The following is an 11,514-nucleotide window of genomic DNA, read 5'->3' as shown; positions in this document are numbered from 1 at the left end:
CAGGAGCCCACAGAGCACACTCAGGTGCCATGGGTCGACTGAGATGACTGGCCGATGTACCACCTGTACCCCCTACTGTGCCAACACAGTGTACATAGTGTACACACGCACAGTGTACCCACAAGGTTTACACAAACCAGGTACATACGCAATGTACACACACAGTATGCACATACAGAGTGTATACACAGTACAAGACCAACGACCGCCATTCGCCACTAAGTAGCAGTGACGTCACCACAGCGCTCGTGCCAGACCCAGGTGCCATGGGTTGACTGAGATGACTGGCTGATGCACCACCTGTGCCCCCTATTATGCCCACACAGTGTACACACACACAATTTGTACCCACACACAGTTTGTACACACAGCATGTTAATGTGAAATCGAGGAGTGGTGCAATCCAAAGGCATGAGAGTGCAATCTTAAGGACATGTGAGCATGAGAGATCTCAGAGAGAGGCATGGAGAGAGAGGGAGACAGAGTCGTAAATAACAGCTGACATAGGCATGTAGGATGGAAACAATACAGTCAAGACTTTACCTGGTTAATAACGTTCTTCCAATGATTGCTCAGTTTGTACCCATCCTCTCAGTTGAAGTTGTGTCTGTGTTTATATATATGGATGGCTTCATGAACAAATCTCTGAAGGTAGCTGGTAGATTTGCAGAGTACTTCCGTCTTGGAAAAATAAATTTCGTGTGAGCCCACAGCGTTAAAACAATGATCAGCAACGGCAGAGGTATTGGTCCTACCGTGTTTCAGATCTGCCTTGTGTTTATGAACGCGGTCCGAGACATGTTTCGTTTCCCCAATGTAACTGCTGCCGCAACCACAACTCAGTTTGTAGACACCAGGGTATTGCATGTCAAGAATCACATCCTTTACAGATGGGATTAAATCACGGATTTTGTGTACTGTTTTGAAATTAACCTGGATCTTGTGTTTGTTTAAGATTTTGGAAATCTTTTTGGTAACCCCTGTTAGGTAAAGTGATGGTTTTGGTTGGATCCTCAGAAGGTTGTTTCCGCATGGCTGGGGAGACAGCTTTGCGGATTGTACGGTTCGAGTATCCATTCATCCTGAGGGCTTTGTGTACGTGCTGCAGCTCACTGGTGGTCGGAGATGCAACGGGCACTATGGTGTAGTGTTTTGATGAGGGAATTCTTCTGGGCTGGATGGTGGTGGGAGTCAGGCTTTAGATAAGCATGCGTGTGGGTGGTTTGCCTGTAGACCGAATGTCCCAACGAGCCATCAGGTCTCTTGATCAAAACATACAGGAATAGCTTGCCATTCTTTTCCACTTCCATGGTGAATTTGATAGACGGGTGTATGGAATTTATGTGGTTGAGAAATTGGTTCAGTGCTGGCAGGCCATGTGGCTAGATGATGAACAAGTCATCTACGTATCTCTTCCACAAGGAAGGACGTAGGGTGGATGTTTGGATGGCATCTGTCTCAAATTTCTCCATGAAAACATCCGCTACCACTGGTGATAAGGAAGAACCCATTGGGGTACCCTCATTTTGTTTGTAGAATGTACCATTCCAGGTGAAGTATGTGTTGGTAAGGCAGTGCCTTAACAAAGTTGGTACATCTGGATTCAGTCCTTGTTGGACCAAGTCTTCAATGATTGCAATGGTGGCAGGTACAGGTACATTGGTGAACAGAGAGACTACATCGAAACTGACAAGCAAATCATCTGGAGACAGTGAAATGTGCTTGATTAAAGAAACTAAGTGAGCCGAGTTAAGCACAGCTGAGGTGGACTTGCCCGTGAAAGGAAGCATGGTCTCAGACAGAAATCGGGCCAGTTTGTAGTTGGGTGAGTTAATGGTGGAGACGATAGGACGGAGCGCGGTACCTACTTTGTGGAATTTTTGGAAGGCCATGAAATCTTGGTGGTCTTGCAGCCGAAGGTTTTAGGGAGCTCTGCTTGGTCTGATCGATTAGAGAAGTCGATTTAGTGATATTGTTTTTTGTGGCTTGGCGGTTTGTGGGATCTCTGTTGATTTTGGGATCGCTGCCATCATGAAGAAGGTCCTGAATTTTGTTGTAAGTGGTTTTATCTATGATGACAGTGGCATTGCCCTTGTCGGCTGAGAGGATGACAATGTCATCTCTGGTCAAACAGACTGTTAAAATCCCCCCTGGTGCACTTATGCTTATCCCCTTGCGTCTGCGGAAACAACTTGACCGGGAAACGACCGCGGGAGGGATGCTGTTAGTTCCCTCGAAAAAGGTGGTTCGAGGTCTAACTTTAGTGGGTGCACAGACTCTAGTGGCAAATAGCCAGCAACCATTTATTCAGGTTTTGAACGCCGGTTCGGAGACGTTCGTTATACAAGCGGGTACTGTTTTAGCTCACTCGTCTGTCGCATGTTGCGATGGGGAAAACGGCGGGACTATGAGAGTTGCGGTGGCTATGGGAAGGAAGAGATGTGATGAATTATGGATTGATGCACTCTGCTCTGAGAGCCCGTATTTATCCAAGGCACTGAGGCTCATGTTGCCTGCGCTTTTAAAGGAATTGTCGGATGTTTTTAGTAAAAGCAAATATGATATTGGCTGCATGTCTCTGTTACATCACCACATTGATACGGGGAACGCCGCCCCCATTCGCCAAAACCCATACAGATTGAGTCCTAAAGAGAAGGACCACGTGCGTCATGCAGTCGACGAGATGTTGGCCGCTGACATCATTTCCCCATCAAATAGCCCGTGGGGAGCCCCCATTGTGCTTGTGAAAAAGCAGGATGGGAGTCTGAAGTTTCGTGTCAATTTCCGCAAACTTAACAAGGTCTCCGTGGCTGATGCGTACCCGCTCCCAGGGATAGATGACTCCTTGGACGCTTTGCCGGGAGCGCGTTGTCCAGGTTCTGGCAGTTGCCCTTGGACAACAGTTCTAAACCTAAGACTGCGTCCCGTACACCCAAAGGGTTGTTCGAATTTAACCGGCTCCCGATGGGACTCCACTCAGCTCCTGCCACGTTCCAGAGGCTCAAGAAGTTGGTGTTGGCAGGGCTCCAATGGGACGCTTGTCTGATTGACCTCGACGTCATTGTTTTCGGCCGTACGTTCGAAGAACACCTGCAAAGGTTGCGTGTGGTTTTACTTAAAATGCGGACTGCGAAACTCAAACTTAAGCCGCAGAAATGTAATTTGCTGCAAAGGTCGTTTCGGTACATGGGGCACATTGTCAGCAAATCCAGGATAGCGACGGACCCAGATAAAACTGCGCACATAGCCAACCATCAAGTCGGTAGGTGAGGTACATAGTTTCGTTGGGTTTGCCTCCTATTATTGACACTTTGTTCGCGGGTTCGCCACAATCGCAAAACCTTTCCATGTCTTCACTGCAAAGGGACGAAAATTTCGATGGGGGGAGGAGGAGGCTGCGTTTGTCACGCTGCGAGACGGTCTGGTCAACGCACCTCCCCTTCGGTACCTTGATTTTTCTTTGCCCTTCGTTGTGGATACAGATGTAGTGACATCAGGGATGTCACTACATCGGGGTAACTGAAGGGGCAGTTACCCCTTTGTGTAAACGGGTTGATGTTACAATAAAAGTGTTGTCTCTAAAGAACGTCTGCGACTCAGTTGGACTCACTACAACTGGTGTCGGAAGTGGCCAACACGCTCGTTTATACAGCTAGCTGTAGACTATGTCTACGCGTCGCAGACCACGTACCTGGGCGTCGGACGGCTTTTGACGCTGGCGAAAGCCGCCTTCCCGAAGTTGGACCACGATGGCATCGACGCGTTGGTCCTGGAGAGATTGCTGGCTAACATTTTATCTTCTCTCTTTCCTTCCCCTTTCGCGGTAATTGTATTTAGTGTACATTTCCTATTGTTCGTTTGTGGTTGTTCGTTATTGTTGCACAGCAAATTTTGGGAGGCATTTTTGTTGGATTGCTGCTGTTATGGTTAAGGGGTTAGTGATCAGCCGGGATGGCTGTGTTTTATAAGGGGGGGTTATGTCGTGACGTAAATGGTGTCACTATGGTGTTTAGCGCCAACCACTGTCACAAGCGTGGAACTGTACATCTTGAGTCTTTCTCTGGCACCAGAGGGGGCATAGTTCTGGTGACGGCCTGAGAGAGGGCAAGTAAGGACGTGACAGTCTGCGTGAACATGAGAGAGCACGTGACCGGGACAGGGTAGTGGGGGGGGGGCCCAGAGGGGGCTTGAGGGACACGTAATGCTCGGTCGAGATCCTTCTGGTTCAATCCAGAAGGGAACGTGGCCAAAGGCGGAGCAAGGCCACGCTCGGGAGTATAAAGGGGAAGTCCAGAGAGCGATCGCGGCTGTTCTCTGGAATCAACGCTCGGTGCTACATCTCTTCGATCTTCGGTCTTCACTCGGCATAGTGGGTCAGTCAGAATGTGACTGACCCGGTTATGTAGTTGCCCTGTTGGGGTCTAGTTAACTTGTGTATGTTTAAGTAGTAGCCCTGTAGGGGCTGTGTAATATACGTATTGCCTCCAAGTTCAAGTGTGTGTCTCCGTGGAAACTACTACACACACAATGGACAGGAAGGACAATATCAAACGGCTCGCATAATGCGCATGCATAATGTAAGTTGACTAATTAATCCCCCCCCCAATTTGCACAAGAGCGCAGAAGTGTAGTCAACACACCTATGCTTCTATATAAGGAACGAAACAGGTGGACTGCACCACAAATCTGTCGCCTGATGAAGCTGGTTATAATTACTGGCGAAACGTCGTACAAAGATTGTAAATGTTGTAGCTTGGTTCTCCAACATGCCGGTGTGCTGTACTAGTGACGAATTGGCATGTTATGTTTACTTGACAACCCTTACTAGTTGGCTGTGTCGGGTGGTGGCAGGTTTTGATGACATATTTACGCGATCTAACCCAAAAAAACACTTATGGATGATATTGGTCATGAAAGCCTACGTGTTAAACTCAACTAATAACATCCATTATAATTTATGACTACATTAACCCCCCTCACCTATGGTGCTCGCACCTGATTTTACTCACAAGTGACATCACATTGACCCCCTCTATTTGACCGAATCAGGATTTTCTCCACAATTCTGGCTGTCACTTGATGAGTCTAGTTGTAATTACTGGCAAAACATATTAGAATTGTAAATGTTGTGGTTTACTCTCCAACACAACGGTTAGTGCTGATCTGGTAACCAATTGCCATGTTTTGTTTACGTGACAAACCTTACTAATTGGCTGTCTGGTGGTGGCGCATTTAATTACGCATTTATAAAAAAAACTATTATGGGTAACAAATGTACATGATCAATCAGTCCTTGTGACTTTTAAACAATTGTGGCTGACGTGGTTATAATTTGTAGTGGTTGTGTTCACAGTTGAGGGTGCAAAGGGGTTCCAGTTAAGTAGGTTCAGGTGTTCTAGAGTTGTAATGTTTGAATTGATTAGAGTGCATAGTCGTAGCGTAGTGACAGCACACCAAAGACGTGACAACACACCACATGCACCCACACTCTTTTATAAAAAATTATTGCACTCTCAAGTGCATTCACATATCCCCCACACGTGAAATGCAACGCGCACTAGTACACCTAATATGCATTCTCACGTGGGCGTTGTGCACACCCAACATTGTGAAAGTCCATACAAGGTGATCTTCGGGTAAGGACTGTGTATGTGAACTTTTTTCGTAACATACATAGCCAACCGTGTTAATTGGAGGTTCATTGTAAAGCATAAGCACTAGGAGGGAGCCTTTTTTTCAGGATCCCTGGGCACGTGTCTGATTCACTTCAACATTACTTCTATAGTGACTGATTCACTTAAACATTACTTCTATAGTGACTGGGAATGTCACTGTGTGGTGCCGGGCCTGCGAGGCCACAGCGGATATTATGTTATCATTATGTACAGCCCGCTTACTGGGCATAGTACCAGCCCTAGCGGGGCTTGGGGGAGCGCTAGTCAGCGCGAAGGCACCACGTACAGTGTGCGGTGCGGGCTCCCGGTGAGGGAGCGAGAGAGTGTCAGCCAACAAGGGTTACGTTGGGGTATGATATGCTGGTTGACCTGCCGACACGTGACTGGATGATATTGGTGGCGGGCCACCGGTGGAGGGGGGCCGCTGGGTGGTCATGTGGTATAGAAGGGCTCTCGGGAGCCTTCGGGAAAGAGCTCGAGAGATCAAAAATGTGGGCGCGGCGAGAGGGGAACCAGCCCCAGTCCGGGCCGATATAACGGGGGCCCCGTGAGGGGCTCGAGGTTCTTGTCTGTTGGTGGGAGAAGATCCACGTCGGGTTGAAGAAGCCTCTAGCCACGCGGCCCGGGACCCAGCTTGTGGTCTGGACCAGCATAGCGGGACCGTGTCTAGTTCTGCCGTAGCGTGGTTGGATAGGCGTTCACCACCTGAGTGTAGGTTACATTATGTTGTGTCGTTAATAAAAAGTGTTGCTCCCAAGACAACATCTGCGACTCAGTTGGACTCACTACACTTCTGTAGTGACGTTATTGGTGTCACTATGGTATTGGTGCCACCCAACGTCATAAGAGTGATACTGTGTGCCTGGAACCAGAATAAGTACTGTTTGCAAGCAGACTTTAGGGGGCATAGTCCTGGTGATGCCCTGAGAGAGGGCAAGCAGGGACATGGTAGTCTAGGTGAACACGAGAGGGCACGTGACCGGGACAGGGTAGTGAGGGGTGCCCGAGGGGGGCTTGAGGGATACGTGATACTCGGTCGAGATCCTTCGGGAAAGGTTTTGAAGGGGGTGTGGCCGAAGGCGGAGCGAGGCCACGCTCAGGAGCATAAAGGGGCAGTCCCGAGAGCGTTCTTGGCTGTTCTCTGGAATCAACCCTTGGCGCGACGTCTCTTCGATCTTCGGTCTTTGCTCAGCCACGTGGGTCAGCCAGCATGTTGCTGACTGACCCGGTTATGTAGTTACTCTGTTAAAGTAGTGTTATTACCCTGTTGGGGTCTAGTTAGTGTGTACTTGTATGTAGTTAGCCATGCTGGCGCTGTCTAATAAACGTGTTGCCTCCAAGTCAAGTGTGTGCCTCCGTATTCAACACTACACTTCCATGTTTAGCAGAATAACACAATTACTATATTGACTGGGTGGAATTGTCTATAAGGCTGAGCAGGTGGAATGGTTATACTTGTGGCATGTGCTCATTGGCCAGCTGATCCCATGGAGGGAATATAAAAAAAACTAGAGGGGCCAGCACATGTGAAATGGAGTCTAGACAGATTTGTAATCAGGAGTGTGAGAATAAGGTTGCATTGCATTCAACTTATTCACAGGCTTGACTGATTACATGGATGCATCCGGGGGTAGGCATCATCCAATCAGAGATGAGCTTGCTGTACAGCTTATATATATAAAAGTTTCCATGCGCGCGCTTGCGAGGGATTTGGCTCTCGAACGGTGGGGGTACATGTTGAAAAAAAATTGCCAGGCAGCACGCCCTAAGCCCCGCGTTGGGAATAGGCTATTCCATTTTCCCATTCGTAAACTTTAAAATAGTTGAATTAACAAATTAGTGCCATTATATTATTTATTTACTGTGCGACATTGACCGTACCAACTGACGACAATTGCCTGGGGGGGAGGGGGGTAGTGGGGTAGACCCTGCCAAGTTATGCGCGTTCGCTCGAGCTCACGGGGGACATTTTCTTTCACACGTTTAACTTAACATGCAATAAATATACACATAACGCTGCCGATATGCCTTCACAGTGTGATGTCCTTTTTGCCCCCCCCCCCCCCCAACACGATGCGTCCAGTTTATATGACAGAGTCCGTAAATTTATATATTAACCTGCTTAGATATTGTTGCACGGGTGGGGGGATGGTGGGGGGGGGGGGGTAGCGGCCCTTCCCCCAGCCTGCTATAGTGCCACCTCCGCCGCCTCGGCAATGTAGGCCAAGACGGGGGCTCTGTACGGGACTAGGCCTCACCACGCCTATGGTAAATACAAATTTCCCAGCTTCTTACGCTACAATCACGGACGTACAAAACTGTTGTTTTATTCATCACCTTGGAAATATTCTATTATTTTTGTTTGTGTGCTCACAACATTTTTTTTTCGTAACTTTCCCATTACTTTCATCTTTATTATTGCGTCAACTCACGGTCAAATACTCCTCTTTATGCAAATATCACCTTACTATTATTACATTACTTATCTTCACTTACAGCTTTCGTGACTGCAGGATTTCATCTTCTTTGCCTCTTTATGTTACGTCATGTAGCTACAAACATTTTCATACATTGTGCATGTCACAATGCCATACACACCATACAAATCGATTATTTTTGGTTTATTACTTGCCCTTTACTTTCATCTTCATTATTGTGTGAACTCACGTTAAAATATCATCTTTATTCTTGTGTCATATCACATTCTAATACAAATACTTTTAAAAAATATCACCTTCCTATTACATTTCTTCTCTTCACTTACAGCTTTCGTGACTGCGGGATTTCATATTCTTTGCCTCTTTCTGTTACGTCACGTAGCTACAAATTGTTTTAAAAAATTTGCATTTGTCACTATGCCATACACACCATACAAATCGTACACCTAATTTTTTGCCTTATAACTTGGCCATTGCTTACATCTTCATTATTGTGTCAACTCACGTTAAAATATCATCTTTATTATTGTGTTAACTCACGTTCAAATACACCATTTTTTTTAAATATCACCTTCCTAGTATTACATTAATTATCTTTACTTACAGCTTTCGTGACTGCAGGATTTCATATTTTTTGCCGCCCGGGTAAAACTACATGGTCGGGAGTCGGAGCCATTCCCTGTACACCTTCGGGTGCGATAGGGATCTCCTCTGGCTCCCACATTTTTTTACATCGATTTTTACCACGTACTTCGTGAAGCCTTCAATCTGCTACAGATACAATGGGAGGCTTATTGATGCCCGGCTGCGGTCAAGGGATGGCTCCATATTGCTTAACCATGTTATGTATGCCCATGATCTGGTAATTGCTGCTCACTCAGAGGATGAGTTGGAGGTGCTGGTGCTGAACCTGCAGCTTGCCACTAAGAGGTGGGGCCTTGCCATCAGCCCCACCAAAACTAAACACCTGCCTGTGTATTTTGTACCGTCGAACACTCCACCCCCACAACTCCCAATTGGTGATGGGCCGCTTGTGGAGTGGACAGTTTGCCATACCTGGCTAGTGTGGTCATGACCGGCTCCGGTTTAACAGCAGAGGTCTCACTCCAAATCAGCCCAGCGGCATTGTCTTTTCATCGGTTGCGTAACGCTGTGTGCAAGCTACCTGCTCCGTCGCTCCGCACAAACCTTCAGGTCTTCTCGGCCACAGTCTTTTCCTCATTTCTCTATGCATGCGAAACGTGGACCCCCCTAATGGAACATCTTCACCGGTTACAAACATTTAGGCTGGCCTGCCTATGATCCATCCTGGCTCTAACCACGCTGGATTATGTGAGGAGCTCACAAATCCTTTAAAAATGTGGACAAAGTCCCACCCATCAGCTCCTCCGGCAGGCAATGCTGCGTTGGCTGGCCCATGTAGCCCGCATGCCCAGCCACCACATGCTTAAACAGCTTTTGTTCCGCCAGATCGAGGGGGCTAAATGGGCGTGGCACAGGCTAGAGAAGAGATGGAGTGATGTGGTACAGGAGGATGTGCAGCTGAGTGGACTTCCCGATGACTGCTACCAGTAGTCTCAAGATCGGCCTCTGTGGAGGAGGACACTACTGGTCAGTTGGAGGCAGTCGTCCTCCAACAACGGGGGCAGGAGAAGCGATGCTCACGAGCGGAGCTCCGAGTGGTTAAAGCACAGCAAGTTGCCACAGTAGGGGGCACAGGTGGTGCATCAGCCAGTCGTCTCAGTCGACCTGTGCCATCTGGGTCTGCCCCGTCACCTGCCAGCGGGCGTTCGACACTTCACGTGGCCTCAAGGTGCATATAACCTGGCACAAGCGTCGTGGTGATGTCACCTCCACTTAGTGCCGAATGGCGGCTCTTGTTGTATGGTATTGTAATTTTTTACACTTTTCATGACTTTTTCTATCTGCGCCACTTTACCGAAAGACACAATCAATGTACATTAATTATGTTTGCGTGCAGACAATTATTTTTTGTATTCCATGCTTCTTTTGCTCAACTCTTGTACACAGAAACCTGGTATTTTTATCATCACCTTCAAAATATTCACATTTTCCTTTGTGTGCTCACAACTATTCTTTTCTTATTCACTTGCTCTGCATTCGTTTATTTTCGTGTCAAATCACCTTCATATAAAACTATTTTTTCAATAATCACCTTGCTAATATTACAATCATAATGCTTGTGTGTGGACAAATTATATTTATGTTCTAACCTTCTTCCACTAAACTCATGTACATAGAATGTGTGTATAAGTCGATGTGTATGTCTGTCTTTTTCGCCCAGGCAACGCTGGGTACTTACCGCTCGCATGACATAATTGAGTGCAGAAGTTAAAGAGTTGAAACGCAAAGAATTCTGGTGCCTTTTAAAAATATACATTTAGGATCATATTTCAATGGTTACATCGGCAATGATAGAGTATAAATGTTAACTGTTGGACATTGCTATTACAGTGGCCGTCAGGTGTGGCTGTGCCTTTCTGTATGCTCCCAAGGTGTTTTCGATCATTGTTTTTAAACGCACTTTCTTTTTTTAAAGCAATTTAATCCTTATATTATATCATGAGGCCTCCTTTGCCAGTACCAAAATATACTAATAGGGGTTTTCCCCTTTTTTCTGGCAACAAAACTGACTCCTTTTTCAAGGAATCATGTTTACATTAACCACAATACTTGCAGTCAAAATGCAAAAAAAACAAAAAACAATACTCTGATAATTTATGCATTGTCCTTGAAACTCATTGGTCCACCCCAGACAGCTTTTCTTAGAGATTAGTCTCATACGATGATCGACCAAATGACGCCAAAAGGCGCACAGTTCAAAGACAACGCACTATCAGAGTAATGAGAGCTCGGGGTAAACATCTACATCATTAGGCCTCCTTTGCCAGTACCAAAATATACTAATAGGGTTTTTCTCCTTTTTTATGGCAACAAAACTGACTCCTTTTGCAAGGAATCATGTTTATCATGTTTACATTAACAACAATACTTTTTTTGCATTTTGACTACAAGTATTGTGGTTAATGTAAATGATTCCTTGCAAAATGAGTCAGTTTTGTTGCCAGAAAAAATGGAAAAAACTCTTAGTCCTTATATTGTTTTATATACTTTTACATTTTCATAATTTAAAAACATGTTAAATGTCGGGCATGAACTGTTGCACTTGTTTGTTTTTCGTCCATTTGAGGGCGATATAATTGGTCTTAGCCTGCCATAAATGTATTAATTTTACATGATGGCAGGTTTCTCCTCAAGCCGACTGTACATCACAGCTGCTGGCTGTACTAACACATTAAACGTAGTGTAGTGTTTTTGATTTATAGTGCAGAGTATTTCGCCTGCATAGATTGATTACTTAATATCAAATCTGGGGCATA

Source organism: Petromyzon marinus, chromosome 71, assembly GCF_048934315.1.
Source record: "Petromyzon marinus isolate PM22_M1 ecotype Great Lakes invasive population chromosome 71, UKy_Petmar_22M1.pri1.0, whole genome shotgun sequence".
NCBI lineage: Eukaryota > Metazoa > Chordata > Hyperoartia > Petromyzontiformes > Petromyzontidae > Petromyzon > Petromyzon marinus.
The sequence above is the reverse complement of the archived record's forward strand: the minus strand, read 5'-3'. Positions refer to the sequence as shown.